At 33.1% G+C, this 14679-nt stretch overlaps 1 long non-coding RNA gene across 1 annotated transcript in view; it reads left to right on the top strand.

The window, feature by feature from the left end:
* The window catches only part of LOC118017049, a 153308-nt gene that overhangs the window by 134103 nt on the left and 4526 nt on the right, over window positions 1-14679 (top strand). The window contains exon 3 of the long non-coding RNA XR_004681041.1: window positions 9892-10033. This is a non-coding gene — a long non-coding RNA (uncharacterized LOC118017049). The remainder of the gene's footprint in view (window positions 1-9891; window positions 10034-14679) is intronic.

Raw genomic sequence — 14679 nt, 5'->3', positions numbered from 1 at the left:
ACCCAGGCGCCCTAAGATTTGTGTTGTTTTTAAAAAACATATGTCTAGCCCACAATTTTAGAATTAAAAAGGGAGATAAATCATATTTCTATTAGAAATATTATGAAAAAATATATTGGTCATATTTAGATGCAGGGACATAAATTGATCATTCACATAAAATATGTCTATTCAGATGTTTTGGAGCTCATATGAAAACTGTACAAGTATTCATTTTCTTAGTCTTTAAAAAAATTCAGAATGTCTTAAAACTGTCAGTGGTAGAATCATCAGAAGCTTTCTATAACTTTTGACAATAAAATGTCCTGAATTTTATATTTTATACATGTCCTAGTTACATCTACAAACTGTCTGATTATTGGCATAACACAAAATATATTATTAGCTACTTCTTGGCAGATGCTAAGCCTGAGAAATATTTTTCTACCCATTGTTGATTTCACAAGGCCATATACACTCAAAGTTTCATTCAGACTAAATATTGTCACTGTTCTAATTTATAAAAATAAAACATAGTGTCAAGTACTAACAACTATTTTTAGGGTTAAGCCTTTCTCATAACAATATAACACTGTGATGTTTCTTTTTAAAAATGGCTGTCATGCAGTATGATACTGGCACAAAAACAGACACATAGATCAAGGGAACAGAATAGAGAGCCCAGAAATGGACCCTCAACTCTATGGTCAACTCATCTTTGACAAAGCAGGAAAGAGTGTCCAGTGGAACAAAGACAGTCTCTTCAACAAATGATGTTGGGAAAATTGGACACCCACATGCAGAAGAATGAAACTGGACCATTTCCTTACACCACACACAAAAATAGACTCAAAATGGTTGAAAGACCTAAATGTGAGACCGGAATCCATCAAAATCCTAAAGGAGAACACAGGCAGTAACCTCTTCGACCTCAGCCACAGCAACTTCGTCCTAGAAACATCACCAAAGGTAAGGGAAGCAAGGGCAAAAATGAACTATTGGGACTTCATCAAGATAAAAAGCTTTTGCACAGCAAAGGAAATAGTCAACAAAACCAAAAGACAACCGACAGAATGGGAGAAGATATTTGCCAATGACATATCAGATAAAGGGCTAGTATCCAAAATCTATAAAGAACTTACCAAACTCAACACCTAAAGAATAAATAATCCAATCAAGAAATGGGCAGAAGACATGAACAGACATTGTTTCAAAGAAGACCTCCAAATGGCCAACAGACACATGAAAAAGTGCTCAACATCACTCAACATCAGGGAAATCCAAATCAAAACCTCAATGAGATACCACCTCACACCAGTCAGAAGGCTAAAATTAACAAGTCAGGAAATGACAGATGTTGGCAAGGATACAGAGAAAGGGAAACCCTCCTACGCTGTCGGTGGGAATGCAAGCTGGTGCAGTCATTCCAGAAAACAGTATGGGGTTTCCTCAAAAAGTCAAAAATAGAGCTACCCTACTGAGTATTTACCCCAAAGATACAAATATAGTGATCTGAAGGGGTACTTGCACCCGAATGTTTATAGCAGCAATGTCCACAATAGCCAAACTCTGGAAAGAGCCAAGATGTCCATCAACAGATGAATGGATAAAGATGTGGTGTATATATATATATATATATATATATATACAATGGAATATTATGCAGCCATCAAAAAAGCCCACAAAATCTTGCCATTTGCAATGATGTGGATGGAACTAGAGGGTATTATGCTAAGCGAAATAAGTCAATCAGAGAAAGACAAATATCATATGATCTCACTGATATGAGGAATTCTTAATCTTAGGAAACAAACTGAGGGTTGCTGGAGTGGTGGGGGCGGGAGGGATGGCATGGCTGCGTGATGGACATTGGGAAGGGTATGTGCTATGGTGAGCACTGTGAATTGTGTAAGACTGATGAATCACAGACCTGTACCTCTGAAACAAATAATACATTATATGTTAAAAAAAAAAAAAAAAGTAGAAAGGGAAAAATGAAGGGGGGAGAATCGGATGGGGAGATGAACCTTGAGAAACTATGGACCCTGAGAGACAAACAGGGTTTTAGAGAGGAAGGGGGGTGGAGGGATGGGTTAGTTTGGTGATGGGTATTAAGGAGGGCACGTATTGAATGGAGCACTGGGTGTTATATGCAAACAATGAATCATGGAACACTACATCAAAAACTAATGATGTAATGTATGGTGACTAACAAAAATAATAAAATAAAATTTAAAAAAATGGCTGCCATGGATATAGAAAACTCTGTGCCTCCCTTTCTAAATAGACTCTGGGTGATTAATGGGCTAACATGGTTTATATAGACTTTCACTTTCAAATGCTTCCATAAAATTGGCAAGTAATGATAATGCAAATATGTGAAATAGCCAGGTGTTAGAGAACATGGGGAAAGGGGAGTACATGTGGGTGGGTGACCATAGCAATAAAGAGTTAATTGTTTATTGAAAGGAGGGTGCCAACTTATTCCAGTCAGTTTTGTTACTGAGATAATTTGGAAATCCTCATTATATGTGGACTTTTTTGACTTTTCTAATACTGAGTGGAACTCATGAACCTACCTTTGGGCCACTAGTTTGAAAACCTTGGCTTATATCCCATCTGTTATAAAAAGAATAAAAATACTGAGATGCTCAGAGTTTTCCTCAAATTGAATCCACAGTTTGGAAACTAGGGACAAAGGAGAAGATGGAAGGGGCAGAAGGAGACAATTTCTTGTTTCACCACATAGCATTATGTGGTATTTTATCGAACTCTCTGCAATAAATTAAAATCTCAGAGAATGTGCTTTTAAAAAAATAATGTGTGGGCATCGTCCAATGATTAGTCATTTTAATTCTTTCAAAGGGATTTTGGTTCACATTGTTGAATTCCATTGTCCATTTCCTCAAGCAGTGAGTCATCACTTTAGGGGCAATTAAGAAAATAGCCTCTGGGAGGACTCCTAACATAGAGTTGGGCTTAGGATGGTCCTTTTATAAATAGAACCCAAATAGAATATAACCTCCCTGCAGACTTTTGTCTAATTAAAATGCAGCCTCAGTTTACCATTTGCAGCCTTAGTGAAAAACAGAGCTCTCCTGATATAGGGTGAATATATTTATTTATCCAGTGTGTGATAAAGGGATGTAACTTCTAGGTTGTATGGTTTCTCTGCACATAAAGTTGATTGTAACACATTCAACCAATTATTCTGCAAAACCATGAAAAACTATGAAGTATTAAATATCCTCAAATGTACTCATAGCAACTTAGACAATTAAAAGATTTAAAGTAATGCTCCAGAAACAACCAGGCTTCTTCAACCATTTTAATGGCAATTTTCCTAATACTGACACTTAGATTGCTATATTTAGTTGGGCTTTTCAGATTTGCTTTTTCTTAATACATGGTATATTGAGTCAAAAAAATGACAGAAAGAAAGAAAGAGGGAACTAAAGAGAGGGAGAGAGAGAGAAAAAGGAAAGAATACAAGAGAAAGAAGGAAAGGATAGGTAGATAGAAGGAATGAGAACTGAATATCCATCACATCATTTTATTGAGCTGATATTTATTAAGAACCTATTCTTTATAAAGCACTTTGTTAGGCATGATTAAATGTTATCCTGTAGGATTCCCGGTTATGAAATGACTATAGCCTAAGTTACAGAATAAACTTTTAAGTGATAATAAATATTTTAATTTGGGTCAAGCTCTTAGATTATGTGGGGATTCCTCTTCTGAAAGTAATGTGTATATGTAGAACCTGTCATAGCTATGCATTTCTATGGAAAGGAAAGCATATATAATCCTGTATTAATAGGGGTGAAAATTTATTATACTGCCACAAAGAAAAACTTACTAGTAGTGAAGAATACTAAATAAAAATATTAGACATAATTCCATGGACCCAAAATGTTCTTTCCATAAATGCCTTATCATGGAAATTGATTCTATATTCATTTTTCCAGGCCTATAAACTGAGCACAAAAATCCCTAAAATATATATACACTGAATTTTTTTCTTCACACATTTAGATGTGATAAATATACATGATGTCAAAAATAACGTGCAGTATTAGTGTTTAATACCAGTCTCCTTTGCTGATAATGCATTGAAGATATGTGAATGGTATATACCTTGTGATTGCTGTAAGGTAATCTGGTTTTGGCCTAATATTTAGCTGCCATGGTGATGTGTTAAACAGTTTGGGGATAAAACAACAAACAGACTTGAAATCTTCAAAACACAGTTGAAATTTTAGATTTATGAAACCTTCATTTTATAAGTTTAGCAGTAATTGCATGCTGTTAGGACTAGAATGTTAATGCAGCACTTATTAGGATTAGATTTGAGTGCATTACCCTTTAATGTTATTAAAAGATGAAACATAATTCAGAAATTGTTGGTCAAATAATAAAATTCCTTTTTTTTTCAATTTCTTTCCAAGTCTTGACACATGATCAAATGCTTTATGTAGCTATTTGAAAAATAATATAACATTATCAACTTCTAAACACATCTTATCTCTGGGATCATAAAACAAGCACACATACATATTTCAAGGTGCATTGGCTATTAAGTTGAACATATTTTTTTACTACTCCGATATAAATTGATATCAAGCATCCCTGCTAGAGCATATATGTTTATCAGGCTGTATATTGCTTTTTCAATACATGAGCTATGGAGCTTGGGACAACAGTTAACAGGTGTAAAACCTAAAACAGAGTGGTGTGAAAATTTTTTACTTACATAATACTATCATTAAATTGTTTGAGCATACTCACACACACAAACATGCATATCAATTTCATATACTGACCACTATATCACTATATAAATTACATGTATCTACCACTATATAAAATGGGCATTGTAAGCCATATATAAAGTTAGGAATTGGGCGCCTGGGTGGCTCAGTCGTTAAGCGTCTGCCTTCGGCTCAGGTCATGATCCCAGGGTCCTGGGATCGAGTCCCACATCGGGTTCCCTCCTCGGCGGGAAGCCTGCTCTCCCTCTCCCACTCCTGGGGCTTGTGTTCCTGCTCTTGCTATCTCTGTCTCTGTCAAATAAATAAAGAAAATCTTAAAAAAAATAAAAAATAAAGTTAGGAATTAAAATCATTAGCCAAAACTGAAATAAAATTTTCTTGAATTAATTTAATTATGGTAAAAAAAATTATTTCTACATCTGATTTTAGTGGCTGTCATAACTAGTAAGAACACTTTACAAAAATTAAAAATCCAAATGGAAGAAATGCATCCTAAATTGTGCATAATCAAACACAGTACTCATTTTTTAATTTCATACTTCAGTTTTGCAAAATTTTTGTCAAAATTCAGTTAGTACTTTTTTGAAACTAAATTATAGGCCTTATAATCTAATTTCAAGGCAATGAATTTAACATTTAATAAGTTTAATACTTACCTTCATCCTTTTAAGGCATGTGTAATTTGACATATTTTGTTTCTATTTTTCTATGTTTAAAGGTTGTAGAGCTTTTACAATTAATACAAAGTATTTTCAAGAATTAAATGATTGTGTAATGATCAAAATATGTCCAAATATTTTTTTTTCCTGAAATTTCCCTTATATCTCCTTGCTAGGAACAATTTAAACCCATGGGTATTACATGTAAAATAAATTTAAGACTTGTTTGGTCTGGCTGGGCACCTCAATACTGAGAAACGACACGGTAGAGCAGAGGTAGCAATGTAATTAGCAGACAAAAAAATAATGAGAGCCAGAGTGGGACATGATAATGAACCAAGAAGACATAGCATCCTAAATGTGTGAGTTCCAAACAACAGAGATGCAAAATATGTGAAGCAGAAGTGATAGAATTGAAAAAAAATAAACAAATCCACAGGTACAGTTGGAGCCTTCAACACCCCTTTCACAACAAGTCATAGAATAATTAGAAAACTGTCTAGGATATAAAACTCATTAACACCATTAAGCCAACAAGATCTAATGGATGTTTGTAGAATGCTCCAACCAACAACACAAGAATAAGTTCTTTACTTTTTTGTTTGTTTGTTTCTGGTTTTTATTTAAATTCCAGTTAGCTAGCATATAGTGTAATATTAGTTTCAGGAGTAGAATTTAGAGATTCATCACTTACATGTAACACCCAGTGCTCATCACAACAGGTGTCCTCCTTAATACCCACCACCTCTTTAACCCATCGCCCCACCCACCTCCCTCCAGCAACCCTCAGTTTGTTCTCTGTAGTTCAGAGTCTGTTTTATGGTTTGCCTCTTGATTTTTCCCCTATGATTATGTTTCATTTCTTAAATTCCACATATGAGTGAAATAATATGGTATTTGTCTTTCTCTGATTATCAAAATACACTCTAGCTCCATCCACATTGTTGCAAATGGCAAGATTTCATTCTTTTGGATAGCTGAGTAATATTCCATTTTATATATATATATATATATATAATATTAATAAAGTATTACTAAAATAATAATAATAAAGTACATAGTATATGCATATATAATATATACTTATCCATTCATCAGTTGATGAAAATTTAGGCTCTTTCCATAATTTGGCTATTTTTGATAATGCTGCTATAAACATCAGGGTGCATGTGCCCCCCTACTTCAAAGCTGTATTTTTGTATCCTTTGTGTAAATACCTAGTAGTGCAATTGCCGGATCATAGGGTAGTTCTATTTTTAACTTTTGGAGGAACCTCCATACTATTTTCCAGAGCAGTCCCACCAACAGTGTAAGAGGGTTCCCTTTTCTCTGCCTCCTTGCCAACATCTGTTGTTTCCTGAGTTGTTAATTTTAGCCATTCTGAGAGGTGTGAGGTGGTATCTCATCGTGGTTTGATTTGTATTTCCCTGATGATGAGTGATGTTGAACATCTTTTCATGTGTCTGTTGGTCTAGATGTCCTCTTCGGAAAAATGTCTGTTCATGTCTCCTGCCCATATCTTAACTGGATTATTTGATTTTTTAGGTGTTGAGTTTGGTAAGTTCTTTATAGATTTTGGATACTAACCCTTTATCAGATATGTCATATGCAAATATCTTTCCCATTCCATAGGCTGCCTTTCAGTTTTGTTGATTGTTTCCTTCGCTGTGCAGAAGCTTTTTATCTTGATGAGGTCCCAATAGTTCATTTTTGCTGTTGTTTCCCTTGCCTCCAGTGACATGTCTAATAAGAATTCACTGCAGCCAAGGTCAAAGATGTTGCTGCCTGTGTTTTCCTCTAGAATTTTGACTTTTTCCTTCTCACATTTAGGTCTTTCATCTATTTTGAGTTTATTTTTGTGTATGGTGTAAGAAAGTGGTCCAGTTTCATTCTTCTGCATGTGGCTGTCCAGTTTTCCCAACACCATTTATTGAAAAGCCTTTTTCCCATTGGATATTCATTCCTGCTCTGTGGAAGATTAGTTGACCTTACAGTCATGAGTCCATTTCTGGGTTTTCTATTCGGTTTCATTGTATCTATCCTATTGTTTCCATAAATTTTTATGTAACTAAAGATTATTCTCTTATCATTTTCAATTCATTTCTTTTCTGATATTTCTCTGTATGTATATTTAAGTGTATTTTTTAAAGCAAAACTGCCTCAGAGGACCAGTCAGTTATGTATTTTTTAAAGGAGAGCACTTAAAACCATCTGTTTTTTTTATTTTTATTTGCGTATTTATAAGATAATTATGTTTACCTTGAATTATTTTTATCTTAAATCAAAATATTAAATTAAAGTATCAGTTAAATATCCATGGTGAAGAATTAGGTTGCACACATTATCCTTGCTATTATTACAAATTGTCTTTATTAATAAAGCCAATTATCGCAATGAAACCCAGACAAGAGCAATTTATTTTATCTCAATTATATACAGTATTTATTTTATCTCAGTTATATACAGTATTTAATGGTCTGTTTATTATGCTGAGCAGTAAGTTAAATCATTTCTAGTATAAAGGAATCATTACAAAAAGTCAGAGTCATCATTGTTTAAGACAGTATCTTTCATTTGAGCAAAAATGTTTATACTGTACATAAATTTTATGTTAATATACTCATTTGAGCTAAAGGATTATATAATTATATGATTGTCATCATATCTATTGATATTGAACACAATATGAAAGAAAGAATGGTGGGCTGGTAGTCCAGAAAGTTCATTTCAATCATGACCCCAGAAGTAAATCAATGTTTGATTTTGGACAAGGCTGACTGTTGACTCAGTTTCTTCATATATAAAGTAGATATCTGCTCTACCTACCTTACAGATTGGTTGTTGTAAAATAACAATGAATAGTTTCAGTCAGGATCCTTGACTGCAACGTGAAGTATTTAGTGCTTACAAGATCTTTCTTCAGCATTAGGGGCTAGGCAGTTCTCCTCTGAAACAATATGCACCTGGTTTTCTCAGAACTCGGGTACAAGTATTTACACTTTGCATTAAATACTTTCAGGTTAGATACTTGCTTAGCTTCTACTCTGCCTGCTAGCTCTCACTTAGCTCAATACTTAACATCAACATAGTGGTAAATCCAATCACATGGGTGACAAAACAACTAATAAATCTAATTGTTGGACTTAACTTTATCCTCATATTTAAACATTAGCATTCACTTTTTTTTTAAAAATCTTACAGAAGTAGGGGAAAATCACTGTAGAATCTAGAATATCTTTTCCCACCAGCTCCAGTTTAGATACTAAGAGCATCTCTAAAAACTTAAAATGTAGTAGAATAAGTTATAAAAAATTAGTTTTATTTTACAGTTATGATAATGTCATTGAAAAAGACTTTTATGGTTAAGCAGAGTAATTATTATGTAAAAAGTATCTTTTGGGTTTATTAAATCCTTTCTGAAATATGTGTATTCCTTTTAGAATTATCTTGATATGCTGTTTGTGTGTGTTTGGTTATTCTTATTTTGATTTTTTATTTGCGTTCTATCATTCCCATTTCAATATAAAATATGTAATGTTATAAATTTATTCTGACAAATTGTTTTTCATATGATCAGACAAAATAGAATATATTAAAAAGACTTGAGTATTAATTTAAGGAAACTTTTGATGATCCCCTTTATACTTTTTCATTTAAACTAGCCAATTTTGTGTGAAAATATTTCTACTTAAGAAAGTCCCTTCTCCATTATCTCTTCCCAACTATTAGAAGAAACCATTAAGATTTATATAATCTTGTAGTTCAGTATGTCATCATTTTGTGAACTACTATTTATTGATGCTGTGTAGATTTAGAATATTATTTTCCTCAACTTTTGTTGGCAAGTTTCTTTATCCATTTTAAACCCCTTTTGTATCAGTAATTTGTAAGTAAAGAGAAACTAGAAAATATCACAATATTTATTATGCTTTTATTCTTCTTATACATATTAGTAGAATACTTAAGATTCTTTGTGAGAAACCACCAGGTTTTCTTAAGCTTTTTTTTTTTTTTTTTTTTAAGATTTATTTTAGAGAGAGAGAGAGCACGGTGTGAGAGGCAGGGGCAGTGGGAGAGAGAGTCTCAAGCAGACTCTGTGCTGAGCGCAGAACCCAATGTGGGGCGGGAATGAAGTGGGGTGGGGGTGCTCAATCCCAGGACCTTGAGATCATGACCTGAGCAGAAACCCAGTCTGACTCTTAACTGACTGTGCCACCCAGGTGCCCCACTTAAGCTGGTTTTTATGGAAAGAAATGACAGATTACTAAACTTGGATGAGAAAAATACTACAATATTATTTTCCCTAAACTTTAATTGAAATTTAGCATTTCATTTAATTATAAACATAGACAGAAAACCATGGTAATGCTAGTATATCTGTGTTTTTCATATCACATGTTTGTGACAGATACCTTGAAGTATTATTTATGATCACCGTATATTCATTACTGTTTACCTAATTGCAATCTTCCACTCTTCAGACTCATGCAAGGTCCAGTGCAGCCGGGAAGCTACTGAACAATTCTGCATCAAGATCATCTTCCAGTATTTCAGGTTCTCACATTAAAGATCCAGACATCTTTCTGGTATTCTATATCTTCCTCTATTGATATGTGGAAAGAGGTGGGTCCTTGTCTTTGTATTCAAATTTTTTCAAGCCTGGATAATGAGAATTACTCCTATTGTTTGTAGGAAATTTTGTAACATGGAAAGGTGTGGCTGCTACAAATATAACTTATAGACTGGGAAAATTCAAATATGTACAACTGTTGAGAAAACTCTTTTTTTTAAAATCAATATTCAATTCATTTAAGTTTATTTTTGCTGCTTTACTGACACATTATTAACAAATAATCATTGTATATATTTAAGATGTACAACATGATGTTTTGATATACATATACATTGTGAAGTGGTGCCCCCAATCAAGCTAATTTACCTATCACCACACATATTTACCCTGTGTGTGTGTGTGTGTGTGTGTGTGTCTGTGTTGGGAACTAGAGTTAGCAATGATGTATTGTAACTTGAAATTTTCTAAGAGTATATCTTGAGAAAATTCTTTATGAGTTTTATTTAAAGTAACTTTAAAAATCGCTAATACATTGTACCATTATATGATTTATTCGCCATGCTGGAAATTCTAAGGGTTCTTTCTATATTTTAGTTCTTGGCTCCCTGTTTTGTTCACCATCTGTGTTATGAAATAAAGGATTTTGTATTCAGCATAATATGCTAATAGTACCTTTGTATTATAATTTTGTGAAAATATTACACATTTAAAAATAACTTTGCAAAATAATCTACAAAGGATATCAGATATTAAATTTACTGTTTATAGAAAAACTCAGACACATGTTTCCCTGCCCAGTCCTTCCATCCCAACAATTTAATTTCACCTATACTGAGCCATATGTGTCCTTTTGTTAGTGTTACATAGTTTTGGAAAGAATAATGTAACTGAATTAAGATTATTTGGTCTAAATATCACCTACCTGTATGCTTAACAACTTCAATTTTAAGGAAACAAGAATAATGACAAATGCATTAGAATGATAAAAACTAATTTGATATATAACATTATTAAAAGATGGATTGATGATTTGAATGAGTTAATCATTTTGAAGTCTTAATGTAATGTGGCTGATACAATAAAAACAAAAGATGAAAGAATATGATACAGTAAAAAATGATAATATGTTGGGAATTCTAAAAGACACAAGGAAGTAACAAGATTTCTCCAAAGTTTGAACTTTAGCAGTATATAGGCTTTATTGGGTATGTTTAAAATATATTGAACTATTATTCTGATATAATGGCCTGCTATTTACTTTAAGACAGCTTTTTAAGAGTAAGAAGCATAAGGTTCACATCTAATAACCATTCATCAAATTCTAATGTGACTATCATTAAAACAGACTTACTTTTTGGTGTATGTAGGCTAATGATTCAATTAGTTTCAATTACCAAAGCCTGTCAGGCAACTAATCAAACATGTGGAAAGGACAGTTTTATTTTATCCCTGACAATTTTGCCTAGGAGTCAGAGTTGAAAGGAAGATATTTATTTTTTTCAGATCCAAAGTAAACAAAATGCTACAATGCATATTTAAATACTAAAGACAGTATAATTTCCTATCATTAATTGGTATATCTGTTAATGGCCTAGTAGAGTACTTACCATAATGCAAGACCGATGCTTTCAAAATACTGACAAGAGATGAAAGACCATTGATTTAATGGAAATGAGTGTAGGACTGGAAAACAGAAGAATGCAGTTTTAGTCCCAGCTCTGTTTAATCGTGTAACAAGGACAAGCCCATTTAGGACAAGTCCACTTATCTCTCTGGACTTTTGTTTAACTCAAAGAGAGAAATAGATTGAGAGAGAGACAGAAAGAGAGAGAGGGAGGGAGGAAGACAGAGAATGTGTGGATGTTATGTAATAAATGTGTTGGGTTTTGTTGTTGTTTGGATCAAGATCTTCTTGAAGGGTCTGATGAAAATCTATAGGCTATCTACCTGGTAAATGCACCCATGTGCATCTTCGCCTAAAATTTTAGTAGTTCAAGGACACCCAGAAGACAATTGTCATGGTTTCCAAATTAAAAAGAATAAAATCCCTGAACCAATCACTTCCAATTGGAGATTCACAGTTCTTCTTTGTCAAGTTCTAATGAAAATTTATTAATGACAACTCACGGATAATTTCAGTCAGATATGTCAGATCCAGGATTGACCTGAGTCTATTCCATATACAGCAGACTTTAATTACTGACTTGATCTATAATTATAATTCCACCACAGAGCTAATAATACTGAGATTCTTCTCTCAGGACCCAAGAATGACATTTGAAAGACTAAGTTATAGAAAGTATGTAGACTGGCTTCCATTAAAAAATATCAACATTAAAAGTACTTGGTGGAATCTATATCTGTTGAGAATTACTAAAAGCTCAGTGTATTTCTTCAAGTGTTAGACTTTTTAAAGACATCAATTTATAATGATAATACTCAGTTTATACAAGGTCAGCAATTAGAATCCAATACAATAATCTTTAATCCCTGTGATGTATCAGCTATTTTGAACATGATAGTGATTAAGATGATGTAGAATGTTTCTGGAATTATAATAGTCAACAATTCTATTCCTTATATGTGTCTCTACTTATGTACAAGAAAATCAGCTTCATTTCCCCCATCATATCTCATAAATTATATTAGAATTGAGTGTTGCCATCATTTGTTGAATAATAAATTCCAAAGGAAGGTGTTTTCTTTTTAAGAAAAGGAGAGTGTGCATGCACAAAATCAAAACCTAACAATATTAGACAGTGATGAATTATTCTTCCACATTGTCTCATCTCTCGCTTACAGTCTTAATAACCAACACTTCTCTTACTCATTTCTTTGATGGAGAATATTAATTTTCTGAATCTAATCTACAGAGTTATAAAACACTTTCAAATCTTTCCTTTACAAGTGACTTGGTCTCTTCTCTAGAATTCCTGTAGCCCTATTTTTAAATTATTAAAATTTTATTAAAGTTTTCTGCATCCAAAGTTTTTATCAATAGCTTTCAAAATATAAACATTTAAATATACTATTATTCTGAAAATTTTATTGTAGACACATTGGTGAAATTCTTCAGTAGCAGCCAAATAGCAAAATGTTGTCTAGAGACAATTTTTCAGTGAATAGTGCTGGAGAAAGTATGCAAAGAACTTATGTTTCCACATGTAAAAATAGCAGCTCTAGCATTCAAAATCATCTTTATGCCTCTTACCCAATAATATATCAAGAAGACCAGTTAAGGGTGTTATATACAACTGATGAATAACTGAACTCTGCATCTGAAACTAATGAGGTACTATATGTTGGCTAATTGAATTTAAATGAAAAAAAGAAATAGTAAACAATCACATAAAAAAATAAAAAAGAAGAAAAGAAGACAAGTTAATATAGACTTATAGTAATCTAGAAAGTTACTAAAGGAGGGATTACTAAAGCAGGGAGCAAGTAGAAAAAATAGAAAGGAAATATATTATAATTCAGAAAATCATTAATAATTGTCTTTTTTATATGTGTGTACTCCCAAAATAAGTTGGACTAGGTTGGAAGCCCTGCATCATATTAAACAGTGTTTTTAGATATACTTTCATCCATTAATCAGGAAAGGAAAAAGGTTAGGGAGGGCTACAGGTTAGGGAGTAAAAATTTTCATTAAGCAACCACTATGTTGTTGTTATTTTGTTTTTGTTGTTATTTTTGACAGTCATGAAATTCATGTAGAAAATTCCTCAGTTGATATTCATTTTCAGCACTGGCCCATGCACAATTTTTATTGCTTTATTTTATATCTCTCCTCTATCTACCACACTCAATTTGATTTTTATACCCCATTCTTCTTGACTCCAAATAAACAATTAATTAGAAACTGATAGTATTATTTTCATGCCTATTTTACATTGATGGTATTGGCTGTAAGTTTTTTTCTTTGGTTTTTGTCCTAAAATTATGTTTTTGCAAATTATTCATATTGCTCTATGTAGGTAGATTCATTTCTTTTTACCACTGCAAAGTAACCCATCATCACATATGTCATATTTCAGCTAAGCATTCTTCTTTAACAGATACAAGAGTTTCTTATCTCAAGCTTCCAAAAAGCAGAATTTGGGATAAAAATTTGTGTGTAAATCATTTCTTGAGGGACTGCTCTGAGGAGAAACTTGCAAGGGAGTGAGGAAAGCAGTAAAGAAGTGGTCTCAGGACTTATCTAGTCTCAGCCTGATCCAAGGGGCTCTTGATTGTGAATTACACTTCAGAGGCTGCCCCACCCAGAGGCCAAGAGTCTGGGTTATTTATTTCTACATCAATCAGCCATCTGTAGGCTAATTGATGGCTTTTTTATTTTTATTTTATTATATTAATCACCATACATTACATTATTAGTTTTTGATGTAGTGTTCCATGATTCATTGTTTGCGTATAACACCCAGTGCTCCATTCAGTACATGCCCTCTTTAGTACCCATCACCAGTCTAACCAATACCCCCACCCCCCCTCCCCTCTAGAACCCTCAGATATTTTGTTTCTCAGAGTCCATAGTCTCTCATGGTTCATCTCCTCCTCCCATTTCCCCCCCTACACTGTGAATTGTGTAAGACTGTTGAAGCACAGACCTGTACCTCTAAAACATATAATACATTATATGTTAAAAAAAAAAGAAGAAGAAGAAGAAGAAGAAGAAGAAGAAGAAGAAGAAGAAGAA

Source organism: Mirounga leonina, unplaced genomic scaffold (genome assembly GCF_011800145.1).
Source record: "Mirounga leonina isolate KUSES-001 unplaced genomic scaffold, KU_Mleo_1.0 Mir_168, whole genome shotgun sequence".
Taxonomy (NCBI): Eukaryota; Metazoa; Chordata; class Mammalia; order Carnivora; family Phocidae; genus Mirounga; species Mirounga leonina.
Note: the sequence above shows the minus strand (reverse complement) of the source record. Positions and strands in the feature narration are given on the sequence as shown.